At 38.4% G+C, this 19,546-nt stretch overlaps 1 long non-coding RNA gene across 2 annotated transcripts in view; it reads right to left on the bottom strand.

Annotated features, from left to right (window-relative positions):
* The window catches only part of LOC107316817, a 274,260-nt gene that overhangs the window by 239,474 nt on the left and 15,240 nt on the right, over positions 1 to 19,546 (bottom strand). For both annotated transcript variants that reach the window (XR_001556594.1, XR_001556595.1), the window contains exon 2: positions 18,693 to 18,804. This is a non-coding gene — a long non-coding RNA (uncharacterized LOC107316817). The remainder of the gene's footprint in view (positions 1 to 18,692; positions 18,805 to 19,546) is intronic.

Here is a 19,546-nt window from a genome sequence, read left to right as displayed (position 1 = left end):
AGGACAATGGTCTGTAAGCAATGCTCCATGGTAAAAAAAAAAAAAAAAAAAAAAGAGAGAGAGAGAGAGAGATAGAAAAGAAAAACAATAATTAAACAATAATTCTCCTTCTCAAAGCTTCTCAAAGTTTTCACTATCTGGGAGATAAAAACAGTGTTAATCTGCCTCAGCCCTACTCTAGCTGATTATCTGGGGAGATTTATTGATTACTTTAACAATACATCTAACAATACATTTGCTTTCCTCTTCGTTTCTGTCTGTGTTAACAGTTATTAAGCAAACCTCTGCAATTTGACAGAAAGACAGTATGTGACATTTTATCATCACCTAGATAATTAGAATGCCAGTCTTTCTGAGGCTTCTAAATTTTGTGTTGTTCCATACAGTTTTATTAGCTAGATCTACATCAAGATGGTGGATATATGGCTTTTGTAGTGGAAAGAGCTTCTTCCGGGACAGTATGAGAGGGAGAATTATTTGACAGGAACCATGTATATTTTTCCAATTTTTGAGTTTTGGGGTTTTTGTTATTACTTTAGTTTGATTTGGAGGATGAACTACCATTGCCTCTTCCTGTGGTTCCCATGGGTCATGGGATTCATGATTCAGTCACTAATTAATTTAACTATTTTGGAAGGGTCCAGAATTGAGACAGTAACAAAGGAATTTGAAAGTATAGCTGTAGGAAGCACATGTATGTGTACTTTAAAGTAGAGATCATTATACTAAAAGAAAAAAATATATTTTTTCTTACTGCCTCTCTTCTTTTATGCTGTCAAAGTTCCTTCATCAGGTATTAGTGAAGTCTATTACAAAGCAGGACCCTGAATGCCAGACCCAAGTATCAAAATAATACTGACCATACATAAGTGTAACAGCCATTATGGCTTTCTTGTGTTGCTAGAGAAGATAGACCTTGAATTTTGTTACATCCAGTTGATTGTATACTCTCACAATGAATATGTGACTTTGATGATCTTAACTGTTCTGAAGGAGAGCCCACTAAGGAAGCTTACTTAACAGCAGGGGGCAAATCAGTATACAATGTCAAAAGATCCTTCAGTAGCTGGATTTTATGCCAATAAAAAATCTGACAAGTAAGGTAAACTAAGTTTATTCAGCTTGAAGTAACTACCAGACAGTCATCCTTTTTTATCCATCTTTGTCATGGCTGTTTAGAAATAGACTTCTGAACTGAGAAAAAGACTCATCGCTCCTGGACCAAGGTTTTCTGGGCAAACAGGAGAAAAACATGCATGGAATATTAGCACCTTTTCCTAAAGTGCAATTGTGTATCTTAGGTACAAAGCTGAGCCTGGAAGGTTGAACAGGAATCTTGTATATGTAAATACACACTTGCAAATAAACAAACAAATGCCTACGGATACTATAAATGTTATATGATATGCTGGCACTTGTTCAAAACTTAGAGGCATTGGCATTATTTTAATCATTTTTCCATTGAAGTAAAGAAACTGCATGTATAATTAAACAGTTGTATTGTATTGCAGAAATAACCATGTAATGACATAGTTAGAAATTCTTGGTTTTTCATGGTAATATCAAGTATAATTACCATGTAATCTGCAGAAAGCAAACAAGGCTATAATTATTCTGTAATCCAATTTAATTACAGGGTAACAGATTTGTTATTTCTTCCCCATAAAATACATGTGCAAAGGAAATAAACTGGTAGAGAAAAGATGTTTTTCTTTTGAAGAAGCTTTCTTTATTTAAAAAAAAAAAAAAAAAAAAAGTTGATGTCCTAATGTCAAAGGGTGAATTGAAGCAAGCATTGGACATCCCACAGGCCAAACCCTGCAGTGCATAATCTGGACTCATTCCATCAGAAGAGATATATTCTTTGCTTTATTCTTTCCTTTTTAGCTGCTAAAACTGTTGTGCTTCTATTAGAGTTGAAATGATATATATGTGCAATTCTATAGAAAGTTACTGAGTTAAATTCCTAATGAAAGGGAGTCTTGTAGGTATTCCTAAAACGTGCACTGTGTGTATTTTGGATGTCTTTACTTCCCTGTGCCACCTGCCTCAGTGACGTGGGAACAGCAATGGATGAGCTGAACTTGTCTGTTCCATGTTCCATCCTTTGCCACAACAGTAAGCACATCCTGACACTGACTGCAGCTGAAACTGTTCCTTCCATTTTTGCAAAGTGCCATTTCCAGCTACTCAGACGTAATGTAGGTTTTCCCCAAGCTAAGACAGAATGGAACCAGCTACCTCTGCCCCCCAGAAACCCCAGCTTGTTAGAGATGAGATCTTTATTCCTAGAGAGAAAAGAAATAGTACTGTAAGCTACAGGAGGGGTATTTTGTGACCCCTTGAGATTGGGATTCTAAGCCAGCAATATTCCACCTTTCTAGACTGTGCATAAAGGACAGACACAAAGTCAAGATAAAGTCACCATTAGCTGAACTGTGATCTTCTCATTGTTTTCTGTACTCTTTCTGTTTATCTAGAACAACACCAGAGATTGTAAGTTCCTTCTTCCCCACGAGAAACTGAACTCAGAGCTTGGTGCTAACCTCATGGTCCCAACACCCTCTGGTCCAGAGGTGTAGCCCAACATCCTTTTGTCCACCACCTGTTCCTGTACTGCACCATAGTCTAGTTCTATACAAGAAACTGCAGGACAGGACTGAAATCGTTGCATCAGAAAGGCACAAAAGAAAGCAGATCTGCTTCAACCTACTTCCATTTATCATGCAAGCAAAAACACTGATAGAGTTCAGTGGCCATTTGAATTATAAATTACTGTATTGCAAATAATAACTTTGCCCTACTGTGCCTGGCCTTCTCTGATCTCTCTTTTTTTATAACCTTGAACCACTCTAATCCTCAGCGTTCAGTTGGTAATCTTTTTAAGAACAAGATGAAATTGGTGCAGTAAAGCAGTGTTTGAGGGCATGCTAACAATTATACTTCTGCCCTTAGCAGGTGCTGTTTCTATTTCCAGAAATTGTTTAAAAGTCTTCAAAGTATGAATAAATGGAAAGTACTCTTTCTGCTCTGTTTCCTCATACGCAGTACTTTCTTAATGAACAATACATTCCACACTGAAGGAGTCCTGGGGGTCAGGTTTTCACTTAGAAAATTTGGGCACTCGTCATTAGATATTAAATAAAAGCTCAAGACATTTCCTCTATTTTGATGCAAATATGATTTTGAATGTGCATAGTGTTCATTTTCAGAGCATGAAACATACACACCAGTTCAATGAATTGGGACAATAGACTTCTGTCTCCTAGAATATAAGTGTGAATTTCTGGGGAGGGGGATAGGAAAAGGCAAATTTCAAGGGTCACACACTCCTGTAATACTTTCTTCCTATCTGCCTCTCAAGCCAGGTTTAGAAGCTTAAAAGGAGGAAAGGCTATTACACAGCAGTAGTTCTAAGAAGAGAATACTTACAGCAACATGCCCACAGAGAAGCAGTTTTGACAGTCTGCCAGATGCACACAGGCATCTGACCCACGTTTTGAATTTATGAATATTTGTCTTTGGGTAAAGTACATCAGCTTGGTTGTGTGGGGCTACTTTTTTTTTCCCCTTGGTCACACTGTTGTAAAACTTTCAATGGGGAAATTACGCGGGTGTAGGACTGGTGGCAAGATCCATTCCTGCTTTGAGACTACAGTTTCTCTGGGGAACAGCTTGGCAGGGTGGAGAGGGAGTCTGCTTCCTGCATGTTGACTTTTGCATGTTTCTTTTTCCTTTTCTTCTGAAGGGAATAAAGCATATGCAATCACGTTGTGTTGGAATGTTCCCTCCTCCTTCAGCTTTTCATTTTGCAAATGATTTTAGACACTACTAGGAAATTTCAGCCAAATGTGACAGAGGGGTGGGTATTAAGTCTCTTTAAATTTCCTGAAATATAGTAGCTAAGAAGGGTGAGAGATAGTATTAGTGACCCTGTGGATATGACTGTAGCTTGAACATAATTTCTGTTAGCCGTATGGGTGAGAGACATTATGAGTATTAGGACTAGAAAACAAATAGATAGCTGTCACATCAGCAAGTACAAGTGCAGTGCACAGGGAGAAGCAAGTTCCACCTGTGCCACAGCTTCTTGATGCCTGCTGTAACTCAGGTTACAGTCAAACAAGAGCCTGTGGAATGAGCCTCCTGAGGTGCACACAGATGCATTGAAACTCCTATCAAAAAACACCACAAGTCCACTTCAGTGACAAAATCAAGCTCTATAAACACTGGCAATGACAACAGATACAGAATATGCATATACAAAGACTAAAAATACCAGCACACAGAGTCTTCATTTTGATTCAATAAATCTTTTTACTTCTTTACTTGATGCAGTTATAACATATACACATATGCATATTACTGCACTACGGTGGCTCTTACTGTATGTACTTGTTTCTTAAGGATGCTAAATCTTTTTTGTTTTGCCAGTGAAAATTGATATTCTAGTTTAAAATGAAATAATGATGTTTTAATTGTGTGCAACAAACCCCCTAAATCTTGTGATGACAGAAACACTTAGTGTGCTGCTCACTTAGTAGTTTGAATTAGTGAGCTTGGGAAGAAGCATATTCTACTTTATGCCACGGGCTCATGTGCTTAAAGACAGTGTAATACATACAGCCCTCCTAATACCATATAAGCAGCACATGCTGAATGTTTGACATTTCAATATTAACATCGTTAAAACAAAAACAACACAACAAACAACTTTCTGGATCAAGTTCAGAATTAGGAAATTATCTCCTCCTTAATCTTTCCACTTCTATCATGCAAAACCACACTGACTCCACCCAAGGTCAGCAAAAAGATTCAGACAATAGATATTTTACTGTCTCTCTTGAACTGTTGACAGCTGGAGACATAAAAAAACAACACTCTTAAAGCAATTGAACACAGACTAGTCAGCCAAGACATCAACAAAAAACATCTCAACAGATCGAGCACTGATCTCTGGAGAAAAAGTAAGATATGGAAGATTTGGAGCTCATTTCTTTACGTACATCGAATAGAACCTTACTGTGAAAAAAGTTGAGGGAGGAATGTTTAGGATGCCTTTACAATTCACTGAACCTGGTGCTTAGCTTGTGCTAATGGCCTTTGATGAATGAACTTCTTAGAAGAAATTCTACCTTCAAGCCACAGCTTGAAGCATGACTCAATTGGAGTGAAAATCTTTTTCTAAACATCTTGTTTTCTAATGTTATCATTTCTTTCATATCAAAACAAACAACACAGTACCAAAGCTCCTGAGCAAGCACAACTCCTGTGAGCCTTGGTAAGAGGAGACGCGGATGCCCGGCACTGCACACAGAGAGATGAGGGTAGTTGGTTACCAACACCATGGTATATCAAGTGCCTGTGATGAGGTTTAAATGCAGATAATTGTTTTCAATATCACTTCTTTACTTACAGTTCCAGTATTTTATATAAGGCCAAGCCCATGCTTAGGGATGCTCTTTTGGTATCTCCACAGCATACTCTGATTTTATCAGTACAGTTGGAGATTTTGCCAGTATATTGGTTGTAAACTGCACATATCAGAGCCCTTAACCAACATGATGAAAGTCTGTGCATCTGTAGCATGATCCCACCTTGTCCACCCCAGCCTTGCATTCCCATATTCTTCCTCATGACAGCATTAGCAACCATACATCTGGCTGTGGCTGACAAACGAACTTGGGTGGGGGTTAAGACTTCTTTTGAATGGGATCCACTCACTGATCTGGCCAGCTGCACAGCTGTCCCATCAGTGCTGAAACAGAGGAGAGAGAATACACAGCAGGACCCTGGTCTTTCTTCGGCTTAAACTGTTTGATAAAACACACTCTTTGAGTGGTACAGGGAGTGATATCCAGCATAAAGATTGCTGGTACAAGATCATCTGAAGTGACAGCTTTAGCAAAACAGAGAAAATCTATTCAGCCTTGGTGTTTTGATGCAGTTCTACAGGACCAAGCAGAAATTTATTGTATCATCAAACTACGGGCTCCAGTCTGTACCCCAAAGTACTTTGAGTTTGAAAAGGCAAGTGAAAGAAACAAACAGAAGAAAGGATGCATTATCCACCCATTTTCACTGGAAGGTGTAAGGTCAAGTGACCTACCCAAGACTGCACGTCAAGTCTACAGCTGAGCGAGGAATTTAATCTGGATTTTCCAAATCTTACTTTGATGTCTTAACCGTAAAACCACCCCTTGCTCACTCACACAGCCTTTTTATTCCATGAGACAGCAAACTATACGGAAGGATTTCTTAAAAAAAAACCCTATCCTTTTGATGTACCACAAAAAGTGTTTGAAAATCTGACCTTTCTGCAAATGTTCAAAAAACAAGTGAAAAATCCAGCTCGACTTCCATATGCCGTGCATTTGGAAAAACAACATGGAACAGTTGCTTTGTTACTTAGGCAAAACTCCACAGAAGCACAAAATTTGGAAAGCCACAGGGCAAAGACACAGGCAAAACAGGAAATATTCTGCTGTCTTCCATCCCTAATTGTAAAATATGGTTTAAAAGAAGATTCACTCTCCAATTCCCACACAGATTTATCTCCTGAACACCTTTTATTAGCCTTTTACTGCTACAAAGTATTTTCTCAGTAGGTGCTTAAAATGTGAGAAGAGCAACTCTAAATAAAAAAGTGAAGGTTCTCAAGGCATGAACATTGTCTGAATTTAATAACTGCCCCATGTTTAACTGTTACAGTAGCGGTAGTTTTTTCTGGGTGTTGAAGTATTGGCATTGCTTTTCTTAGATTGAGGAAAATTCAGCATAACTGTAATATAAAATTTTTGTTTCTGATACTATTATCTATTGGTAAAACTACCACTTCTTAAACAATAAGGCTATTCAAATGAATCTATTCAATCTAATCTTCATAATCATGGTATCTCCAAAGTAGAAAATTAATTGGATGAAGTTAAATATCCCCTTTTTATGTCAACAAAATTGGTTTTTCTGGGGATTAAAGGATTAACGTGGTGTTAAGTCCCTAAAGAGGTTAAAACACTTTATTATTCATTACAAAACACAAAGATTGGGCTGTTATTTTGTTCTTATGTCACTGGTTGTCATTTCATTGAAATAACAAAAGTAGGAAAGGAAAACTTTATTGATTCAAAAAGAGCAGTAAATTTAAGAACTGTTTTGAAATTAGTAAACTGTCTATTAAATTGTCTTTAAAACAGGGAGCATGTGCATTTTTTTCTTATACGTGAAGAAGAAGAAATAATGCAGAGCAGAGTTGTGGTTCTGCATAGATATGTTAGCATTTCAGATAATTCCACAAGTATTACCAAATTAATCTCTCAGTTATCTTTCTTAAAGCTATAGAATGAATAAAATGGTTCATTACCTCTGTGTTCAGAAGAAATTCTTGCTGAGGAGAAGGTTCTTTATCTAGAAGAACTAATCCTCACAAAACACTTCCCTCAATGCTCTGGAACTGATCTAAAGCCCATTAAGATGACTGATTCTTTCCAGTACCTTCAATGAGCAATGGACTAAGTCCGAAGAGCTGTGACATGTCAACATCATTAAAACACACATATTTAGAAATCTGTTACAGAAGCAAAACTTTGCACTAATATGACATTTGAATGATACCCTTTACTAAATTAAAGTAGCGCTTATAGGTGTAACTGCTGCTAAGTCCTTTTACTACTCCTAACTCTGGACAGATCAATGTCAGTAGCTCACAGTTCAACAGCACTGAGTGGAATCAGTGTGTGGATCTCCTGGTGGAATCCAAAGACAGAACCCCACAGCTCGTTAAAAGCCAAGGGCATGAATGAATCTTAAAACAAGTCAGATTTTCCATCATAATGGCAGCTCACAGCCATCAGTAGTGTTCACTGGGATAGGCATTTCCAGAAAAAGGCAAGTTCCCATTTTCCAAGTGTTCCTGTTTCATGAAAAGATTCATCATCTGCAAAAAAAAAACCTGATCCCTTCACTAACGTGACCCCTAAAACAAAGTTCAAAGTAGCTGTTTCCACCAGTTTAAGAGCTATTATGAGACATTTCCAATCTGGCAGCCACTTCTCAGAAACTTCACTGGCACAAATGAAGTGTCACTTGTGACACCAGCTAGCAGCATCTGGAAGAATTATCTTTGATTACCTGCCAGTTAGCCAGGAATCAACACTTTATTTGTGTGTAGCACTGTGAGAAAGTGCATGTAGGCATTCCTGCTGAAACATGTCACATAGCTAACTCCAGTCTCATTGATTTTCAACAGGAGAAGGTCCTTGGACACTAAGGAATGTCCACATGGGAAAAGTATAAAAAACAATTGGGTTGATTTTTGTTATCTACTGCACTGAGGCTTTGGCTCAATATTACTCTGCTAACAAGTTACAGTGCTGGAATCCTTGGCACCAGTAGGCCATTCTTGGAGGAAAAATGCCTTATAGCAGTACTTCAGCTTCTGTGAATTCAGCCCAACTTTTAGTCTGTATCACATAAAGTATAAACAGTGAACCCCACAATGCTTTACTGCATACAGCTTGGACCCAGCCAACATGCAAGCCCACGCCAAAATAAATCAAGAGCCAGTTGCAGAAAGGGTGTTTAAAGGGTACCTAGGAAGAATGATGTATCACTATGAAACAAATCACCTCCCTTCAAACCAAGTGCAGAGATACTCAGCTGCTTGAACAGAGATGCTTGGTCACTAAATGAAGGTCATGCGGTTTTATTTCTGTCATTGATTTGGATGCAAAACAAATCCCTTGGCTACACTTTCCTCCCAAATTTTTGCTGCTGGCTGTGGAAGTATCCAAGTCCCATATCTTCAGATGGTGCCACCCTGATAATAGAAACAAATTCCTTTAGTACCCACTCCTCAATCTCTTTAGCCTCAGTGAGCGATCCAGCTAGCTTCATCTTGCCTTCTCCCAAACAAAAGTGTTAGTTTAGTCTTCAGCTAGTGAAAAAGGAAACCAACATACAAATAAATAAGAATGAAAAAAGTAAAGTCTGAAAACATCACAAAGAAAGCCAATCTTGAAGCATTTCCAGGCTGAAGTAAAGCAGGAAATTCTAAAAACATCATAACAGAGATTATCTTCTTGATACATCCTGCCAAATTCTGGCAATCCAGTAGAAAGCAATAAGCTGACAAACTCTGAATTCTTATCCACTTAATGCAAGCTTTGACCCATATTAGTTATACCCATCTTTAGTCAAAACTGTTTCACAAACCCCTTAGGGCTTTTTCCAGTCCCACTGCTTTGATGTCTCTGTATAAGGAAGATTTGTAATCAGAGCTTTCAGAGTATCACATGCTTCAATTTTCAGCTCTGAAAAGAAGCATCTTTTCACAATTCTCACCTCATTTATTATATTAATTAGGCAATCTTCTGTGCTACTACCAAGTCCACTGCAGAGAAGAAACTTTTCCACATCCTTCCCAGCAACAAACAAGCACTCTTTATGGCTTTGTTTCATGAGACAGAGCTAAAGGAAAGGGATGAAGCAGGATGAAGCTCCATGGAAACTTCCCCTTTGCTGTCCATTGTAGTCAGCGTGGGTGAAAGCTGCATCCCTGGCATGAACAACCCCATTGCTGCAATTAGATTACAGTGCGCTGTATCACCTGGCATGATGTCGAAACAGATGTTGATTAGCAGAGGCACATGGCATTCATTTTGAACAAAGCAATTTCAATATTCACTTTGTTTAAAGAAACAGAATAGTTTTGGATGTGAGGAAAGAGTGAAAATAAACTGATACGTATTGAATGTGATGGAACTACACATTCTTTGTCTCTTTGTTGTGCTCAGCAGGTGGTAATCAATGATCTGATAAGATTAGTGAGACCTTTAACATTTCAGAAAGGAGCGTAGGAGCCATGAAAAAGTCTTATAATTGACCAGTATTGCAGTAAGCTCACCCAGCGCCAGAGCATACTGCGCTCATCTTTTGTTTATCTCATCTCTGACAGTAGATATCAAACTTGTAATGGATTTTCTGAAAATAATAAAGTATCAAAACAATACTACTACAAACCTTTTCTTTTTGGCTAACGATGGATACTCTAATTAAATCAAACACAGACTGGACTTGCCATAGAGAAAAAATAGAAATCCAGAATGCTATCATTTAGTTTTAAAGAAGTCGTGCTGGATTCACTTAGTAGTGCTGATTTCACAGCAGAGAAGAGAGACTTATAAAAGTACTAAAAGAATTTGAGGGTAGGTAATATGTCCTGGTGTATGTAATGACAGCAATATTCTACACTGGTGATGACTGCTGTAGTTTACTTAAATTAACCCATGCATCAGGTGGATGTTCTTTTTTTTCCCCAAAAGTTTTTAAGTGACTATTTAGAACCCTAGACACAGCCAGCCTTTTCAATTGGTTTGGTTTCTGTGTCCTAGAATTACATACATAGGAAATACTCATCCAGTATTAATTTCCTTGCAAAAATTGTCTTAATTGCTACAGAAATAATATATGAGTATGAAGCACATAGTTTTTCTGAGTGGAAACAACAAATGAATTGTTTGGACATCTTTTCCAGATGCTTCATTTGATTTCAGACTAGAATTCAAATGGCAAAGCTGGTTGCAGATTTCACTCAGGATTCAAAGCTACTAATTTCTAACTAAATATAGTTTGTATGAAAATGCAACAGCTACAGAACCTCAAAGTTCCACTGAGCCTAATCAAATAATACTGACTGACATGTAGTGCTGATCAGTGTGTTCAGCAGCTGACATGACAGCAAAGCCTTTACCCTCACCAGGCTTATCCATGTGCAGAAGGAACACTGAACTTCTAGGGCAGTTGTCTGCATTGCAATAGTTCCAGATTATCTTCAAGTATAAGATAGAAAACGCTGGACTTCATAACAGTTTCTTTATGTATAAATGTGCCCAAAATTAATTTTCATCTGGAAATGGGAATAAATTCTGACATATTTTGAGTTCTATTTTTATAATTGAAATCTAATGCATTTATTTTCGTAGTTGCTTGTAAATGTGAGATTACCCACTTCTCTCATGCCAACAGGTTACGTTGGAATCTGGGCAAAGCCAGTGAGCTTCAAGGACTATGAAAGAAAGCAAAGAATTAGCAATGATTGGAAGCAAATTTTGTTGGTCTGACTGCAAAGTATGGAGCACCGTTGAACTAGAGGTGGACACAGTTTTATTCTGACTAGACTTAAGGTCTATAAGTTTAATTTGTGGCAATGTTCTGGGAAGGAAGAGAAGAATGTACCTTTTCTCTTTAATTTATGCAGAATCAGCTTCCAGCCACCTGGAGTTAAGACTGTGGATATGGTTACACCTCTGGTATGCGACAGGATATTTGGGGAAAAGGGAGTGTATTCAAAACCCCAAAATGGGACATAAAATGAAGACAGACGGGAAGATCAGGACTGAATTATTGAGTGATATGAATGCAAAAAACAACACATTTGGGAAACTTAGGAAAAAAATAAGATGTGGGCTCTGTGAGGTTTTAAATTGCATTATTGGCATTTTCCCAGCAAATAACCCAGAAAAAAACTCTCTTGGTTTGCCAGAACTCTGGGATGATTCTCTACATGAAAGAAAAGACCACTTGCATGAGAAAAGGCTGATCCCTCCAGAAATAGGCCCTTTGACTTATTTTTCCTTTCTCACATCGACACAGTTAAACCACTTTGGTCACTGGTCACATATATGCAACCCCTGTTGAAGACTGGAGATACTACACAGATGAAAATGGTTCCCAGATGACCATTTGCAATACAAAGGAGGTAAATCATCTTAAAATCTAGGAGCCTTCTCCAATCTGAATCGCCTATAAGTAAACAACAACATTAAACAAAAAGGAAACCAGCTTAAACATCTTTTTATTCCATCTTGCAACCAGTGCAGGCTGTATATTGTGCTTCAGACACATACCTTCATAATCCTTAGCTCACATCTTTAAGTGACTACTGTTTCTGAGATGTGCAGTATAGTGGCTAAACTGTTAGCACTGAATGGAATAGGACAGAATAGTTCCGTTGGAAGAGACCTACAAAGATCATCAAGTTCAATTGCCTGACCACTCCAGAGCTAACAAAAAATTAACACGTTATTGAGGCCATTATCCAAGTTGAGGATACATCAATGCTAAACATAGTGGGAGAATCACCTGTTATGACCAGCTGGCTATGCTGTGCTTTATGCACCCCAAAATGAGGTTTGCCTTCCTAGATGCCACAACACACTGTTGGCTCATGTGGAAGCCGCTGTTGACCAAATACCCCCAGATCCTCATCTGCTGAGATGCTCTCCAGCCACTTGTCTCCCAGTCTGTACTTGTTTTTGACACTACTCCGACTAAGGTGCAGCACCTGGCATTTTCCTTTGTTGAATCTCATGTCATTGATACCTAGTCTATCTAGAACACTGCAAGATCTCCCATCCCTCAAGAAAGTTAATGCTATCAGCAAACCTGCAGACAGACCTTTAGCCATACCTGGAAGGTAAAGACTCAACCACATCCATCTTCTTCAGCACATTCTTTATTTGTTCAGAGTTCTGTACTGATCCAGAGGGACAGAAACCCACATACAGGTCAGCCAGTTAAATGTGAGCATGGATTTACCTGCACTGCATTTCAAAACAACAGTGTACCCCACCACTTGTTTACCATGACATCTTTGGGAGGGATGTGATGGATAGAACCCTCCAAACATTTCAAGCTGTAAAAGCATGAAACAGATGAAACAGTCTGTATCCCTCTGTATCTTCTCAAAGAAAGCAGGTCTGATAGACCCACGACAGACATGAAATATCCACTCTGCAGTGAATGGCTTCACAAATTCATGCAGAACACAAGGCTTACAACCAAAAAGGGATGAATCACAGGGCTCCTGGAGCTGCCTTTAAGGATAACTAAATGTCATCAGTTTGGAGGATAAACGAGAGAATATCACCTCTGCGTTGCCCAAGATCACTCTCGGTGATGGCTCTGCAATGCACAGCTCAAAAGTGATAAGAATAGCAACAGTGACAAGAATGGAAGCATTTTAATTGATTTCAAAAGTCCTTGAATATGGGTCATAACATGCAGCTGAATTTTCGATAGTAAAATCTTTAGGGCAGGAACATCAAGCTTTTATTAATCTGGCAGTCACTTAATTCTCCACCCCCTTTCACTTAGAGCACTACAGGAATGATTAGCATGAGGATCTCAGCACTGCAGTACTCTGCTTTTGCATGTTAGCATTTCTGGCTGTGGCTCACATGCTTTAAAGGTTCACCAGCATCAAAACCTGGCCACATTCATAGAACCGAGTCACCAAGGTCACACCTGCCAGCAAAAAGCCCAAGGAGCTATGGAAGGATTTGCAACACTTGCAACACAGAGGCCAATAAAACCAGTCAGATCTTCAATGATCTTGTCTGAGCCCTGCTAAGAGGCAGGAGGAACCAGCAAAAAAAGAAAGGGATTCCAGTGGAAAATTGACTTAAAAAGTTCAGAGGTTCCTCTCCTAGCTTCCCTGGAGTCTGCAGCCACAGTACAGGGATGAACTGCTCGCCTACAAGGTAATCCAGACTCAGCAGTAAGCTAAGTGCTTTGCATGCAAACAGCACACTCAAACAAGGAGTACAGGAGGCTTTTATAATCACAGCACTGACATGCACGCATTTAGAAGGCTATAAAGATCCTTGTTTCCTCAGCCAAAAGTGATCAAGAGCTGAGTTCAGGCCTCAGACATTCTGGATGAGTTTCCTTTCAGCTGAGGAATCCTGTGAGCAGAAGATGTAACAGAAGCCCCTCCGTGCCAGCATACAGAACTCAGCAACAGCACTAATCTTGCGTGCATAGCTATACTGCTCAGAGAAGCATGCTTTTCATTAGAAGTTGAACTGTGAGACTCTGAACTAGAAGACAAGATGGTGACTGTCAAACCCATAGCAATCTCAGCAGCTTTGCACTGAGATCCGGGCACCACTTTACTAATGCAGCTCTTGACATCATCTCACAAGAAGAAAAAAAAAGAAGAGTGTCTCACTGAGCCTCAACACTTTGCAAATGTCATACAAAGCATAAAACTTCATAGTTTGTATTTAAGTTATTACATTTTGACGATAAAATAATACTTGTTTTAATGTGTTACTTTAGTATTTTGAATTTAAGAAATGACATAGATCTAAAAACTTCAGATAAAAAGAACTTTGCTACTCATTCACAGATTTAAAGCTGTGTTTTGCTGGCCAAGGAGAAATTGTTATTCCAGACAAGCCGTAATAAATTCCTATTTTGTAGTTTCTAAAATATTTTCTTGGAATTTATGGCATCACTGGAACTTATTCCTTACATTTTTAAACACAACTTTATTATTTTGCCAGTAATTTTATGTATTGCACTAAATCACTGTGTTATGAATGTTCACATTCTTTTTAGCTTTCGTCTCTTGTAGATAGAATTAAACACAACCTATAAAAATGCACTATCAAGTGTATGTACTCCTAACTTTGTTGAGCATTTCAAATTGGGTATACTCAAAAACTAAGAATTAATAAAGTCAATATCTTGAATTGATATTATTTTGATTCATTTATCAGTGACATAGAATATAGTTTGTAGAATCTGATTTTGGCCACTCTGTAGCTCCAGTGACAACCACAAATCATGTGCACGCATACAGATTTCCTTACGTCTCCCCAGCCTCCTCTGCAAACAAATCTGTTTCCTTTCTGTCTACTCAGCCTTCTCACTTCTTATTTCTTCTGCACTCCGAGCCTTTGTTTTCCATTAAAACAACACGCTCAGCTACTTAGCAGAGAGCATTAAGTGACAAAGTCTGTGTACTCCTTTGGTGCTGTCCTAGAATTATCTTTTCATACAAGATGTAACGTTCTCTTCTTCACCTTCTGAAGCCATAAAATGCCAACCCTCTGCAGCTGAAGGGAGGCAGAGATTTATTAGCCTGTCTAAACCAGACTTTGAGAAGCGCAGAGGAAATTTCTGCTCAGCAGATGCCCTGCAGAAGGCATTTGCAACATTTAAAATTAACTTAACGTTCCTTTTCAAGGGACTGAGCAGACCATAAAACTCGGGTCCCTTTTGTCCAGTTGCAGCCAGTTCCTTTCCAACATCTCCTGCTTTTTTCCACAACAGTCCATTTTAGATCTTTCTAAACTCCACACAGACACACTCAGGCGAAGTTCACAGTCCCTGCAATCCCTGTGATCTCTGCTGTCTTTTCAAGGTGCTGCTGGCATGTCAGCATGCTTTCTGCTGAGCTGCTTCTATCCCAAAAAAAGTCTTATGGCCCAAATTTAAATTGACTGAACTATGAAACCCAAAAAGAAGGATTTGTGTAGGGTATGCTGAGAGACTTGTAACAAGGACAATGCAGCAGAAGCTGAGGTGGTACAAGTGATGCTGAGAGATCACTTGAAGAAATAAAATGATTCCAGAAAATTTGCATGGCAAGCAAAAACATATTTTACCACCAAACATCTCAGTGATCTGGTTTTAAATCAGAATCAAATCAAGTACCAAGAAATTTACAATTAATCTGACTTTTTAGTCAGATTATTTAGAAAGAAACATCAGAATGGTAGTTGCAGAATTAGTCTTTTTTAAAAGCAAGTTTATCACATGTGATTGTGGATAATCTGTCAGGTTTAGAGTTTATTATCAAGGCAGTGCTGAATGCATATGAATAACATGTTGGACACACTGCTGCAAAGTCAGGTCCTAGGTAGCCCCAAGCCGAGGCTTCCTCAATGTGGAAGGGCTCAGCAGTGAGCATGACACCTGGTAGCAATAGCACTCACAGCCTCAGAACCAGAAAGCAGGCAAGCGTTGTAAGCTTTTGTTAAACCTGACAGTTTAACCTACTGCTGAAAAAGGAATTTATGGACCTCGAGTTTTGATTTAAGTCGCTGATTTATCACTTTCATTCCGTACCGAACTTCACCCAGTGAAAGACTTTGCATTAACGATTCTACTTCTCTTAGCAGAATTTTTTGGAGGATTTTGGAGGAGGTTCCTTATGTGAAGAGTAATCAGTCTCTTCTTTCAACATCCATTCTCTACCAGTGCCTTGCAGGCACAGAGGGTACGTCCAGTGTAACAGGATACCACTTTTCAGGCAATTATCTTTGTCAGGAAATGTCATGCTGGGACAACATGTAGAAATATCTGAAAATTCAGGTCAAATTCAGCAAACAATTTGAAAATAGCAAAATCAAATGAAGAAGCAGCATCTGGACATTTTACTGAACCATTTTCTGAGTGAAGCATGTTAGCAGCTCATAACAAATTATTGGCACATCTCATGAAATAAGGTATTTTTCACATGAATAGTTTAAATAAATTTTAAATATTAAAAAATGCAAAAAAATAAAATAAATTGCTTATTTTCTGTTACAGCTGTTGACCTCAAATAATTATTTTAGCCAATCGCATGAAAGACTTTTTTTTAATTGCAGGAAGTCATTGTGGATTACCCTGAATTTTCCTCATCCCTTTAACCTTTTGATTTTTGATTTAACAGGACGCAGGGATACAATGAACTTATTTGCCCAGTTTTAACCATAGACTGCTGCACATGGAAAGAATTCCACTTAAAAATATAAATAAATGACTAAAAAGCACATAGCATTAAGATTTACACTGAAATTTGTCCTCATATAAGTAGTTCCACATATTTCGGCTACCCACAATATCTTTAAAAAATTATTCCATTGTGAGACTGCATATAAATGATGTGCAATACCTGGAATGAAGTGCAGGAAATGTCAAGGACATTATTTTAGCACTGCTTCCTAAGACGCCCCAAGAAGAGACGCAAGTGAAATTCTGAGAGCAGATAGATGCGTGAAAAATGGACCTACCGTCCCTCCCTGTGCAGATATCCTCAAGTGCTGGATCCTGTCTACACTACAGCTGCTTCTGACTACACAGCAGTAAGTAAAAAAAAAGACACTGATTGAGAACATTTATTGTCTGCTATTGGAGTTAGAGCTGTTTTCCTTAGTGTGGCAAGATTCTATCCTAAGTTACTTCCGATTACTGTGCTCCTAAAGATTTGACCTCCCTGCCTACAACAACACATAGCAGTTAACACATCTGAATAACCTGACTGTATTCATCACTTTGAACTATCCAGAAAAAGCAGGGTTTTTTTTGGTTGTTTTTTTTTTTTTTTTTTTAAGAAGTTCATGAAAGCACATGCAAAAAGGGAGGGGTGAACAAACTGCAAACCTTCCTAGGAAAAATAATCTAATGCAAAACACCGTGCAAAGGCATCAGGGTTTTAAGACTTGAAAAAATCCAGGCCCTACTGAAGAAATTAATCTTTTAGAACTCCATATAGCATCTTTCAGCCTATATTGTTTACGACTTACCACAGCATCAGCAACACATCTAAACACGAGGGGAATTTTACCCTCTTCACATACCACACACTGACTCCTCACATTCTTGAAACAGAACTTAAATAATACATTCTCTTTCATTCTCTCTCTGCACACGGACTTTTCTGCCAATATAGTTGTTCGGCATGTAATCCAAAAGTTGTGCCTTCTCCTCTACCACCTTCCAGTTTACCCTTTACTGAAACTTGTTACACCGCTGTAACTCCCATAAACTACATTACCAACCTTCAGACTCAGCAAAGAGACTGTACGTATGTCTGGCAAGAGAACGAAAAGAGAGAAAAATAAACTTTATCCAAGCCCTTGACAATGATTTGTCCAACTCAGCCGAGCCCTGCACTCATTCAGTGGTAGATGGCAACTAGATGTGCTTACATTGAATCCAGCCTTATTTGCTCTTGGGTTATACAATATAGTATACCTTGAAAATGGCACTTATATAAGTGAAGTTAAAGTGGACTCACATTTCACATGTAGAGAAAACAGCTGCTTTTTTAATTTAAAAAATCTAAATTAAATCATAACTTAAAAGCTATGTATCGTCATCTACAGAACATGCCAAATCGTATGCCTGAAATATAAAACTGATGCTGAAATTCTGGTAATATTTAACATATTCTTTATGAAGAAAACATTCTTCTTGAGCTTGGAAACTGACTGAACAATAGCAGCTTTAGGACCTCCAAAGCCGAAGGCGCACAAAGGTTATGAGAACGTGTCTGCCCAAAACTACAAATCAAAGAGTAACAACAATACCATATGTTACAGAACATAAAGTATCCTTCACAAACACTATAAAATCCCCACATATCTCTGCCTCCAGAGTCCCACTGGCCAGTGGATGGTTGTGTTTCATTACACTATCACCATATAAGAACATTTTTTCTCCATTTTTAAAGGCATGTCAAAAACCTAGTAGTACCACTATGTGACCTCTGGAGGGTTAAGACTAAGTAGTAATGACAGAAGATCGTCCTTGGCCTAATGCTGTTTAAAAATGCAGAAGCTGATCTCATGGAGAACGGATCCACGTGGCTTTAAACAGCAGCCAAAAGTGGTCCTTACGTTGCTTGCTTTATTTAAATTAGAGAAGGCATATAGACTTCCATAAAACCTATTTCTTTTTGGAGTAATTCACACAGAAGTACCAAAGGACCTTGTGGTCTAAGGCATGGCAACCAGTAAAGAAATGGGCACATCTACTCTGATACTGAGACTCTGCATCAAGGCAGAAAGAGAGAGAATTATTGCCTACCATATTAAACAGTAGATACTCAGGGATTTATATCACAGAGATGCACTCACCACCTTGCTGGGTTCACAGATGGAGGGACTTGTTGCAATAGCAGCTTCTTCCACATCCATTTACAAAAGTGGAAGTACCACCAACTCCATTATCAAATTCTTCATTTTATTCCTTGGAAGAGAAAGTAAAAAAGTGTGGGAGCAGTGCTTTCCACGCATCTACATGTCAAAATGCTACAGCTAGCAATGTTCTGATCCACTAAGGGCACAGAAAACTTGGCCAGAGAATGAGAATTAGTCCAATGAGAATGAGGCCTTTTAGAAAGCCTAAATTAAAAGCAATAGATGTGGAGAGATACCTACAAGTCCATTCAAGACCCCTCTAAAATCAATGAATTATGCTTTACAGCAGCCCTCTGAGAAAGCGTAATTAGACAAAGGAGTTCAAGCTTGAGCCTGAATGTTTGCAACTGGGACCTGGGTTAAGCTTTGCATGTAGCCTCACCCTGCACATAACTGTTTGCAGAAGCACACTCCCTTTTGAGAAAGATTAACATAAAAGTATCTTATAGGGTCACCAAACATAAGTGCCAGACATTTTCAGCAATAAATCCCCAAAACTTTAGGAGGTACATGGAATACACTTAAACGATTCTTTAAATAGAAGATAATGAGTAAAAAAAAAAACCAAAACAAAAAACAAAAAACTTGCTCTCTTTGCTATATTGATTTAGGAGATATTTTCCTTATTCCATTAAAAGTCCTTTCTCAGACTCTCAGCAGCTACAGTCTTGCTTGGTAAAACTTACTCACAACCTATATATGGTTTACATGTGTCATGGTTTAATAATTTTGTAATTTTGCTATCAGTATTCCACATCACAACATCATATAAAGCATGAATAATTTTACTG

This window comes from Coturnix japonica, chromosome 7 (genome assembly GCF_001577835.2).
Source record: "Coturnix japonica isolate 7356 chromosome 7, Coturnix japonica 2.1, whole genome shotgun sequence".
In the NCBI taxonomy this organism is placed as follows: domain Eukaryota; kingdom Metazoa; phylum Chordata; class Aves; order Galliformes; family Phasianidae; genus Coturnix; species Coturnix japonica.
Note: the sequence above shows the minus strand (reverse complement) of the source record. Positions and strands in the feature narration are given on the sequence as shown.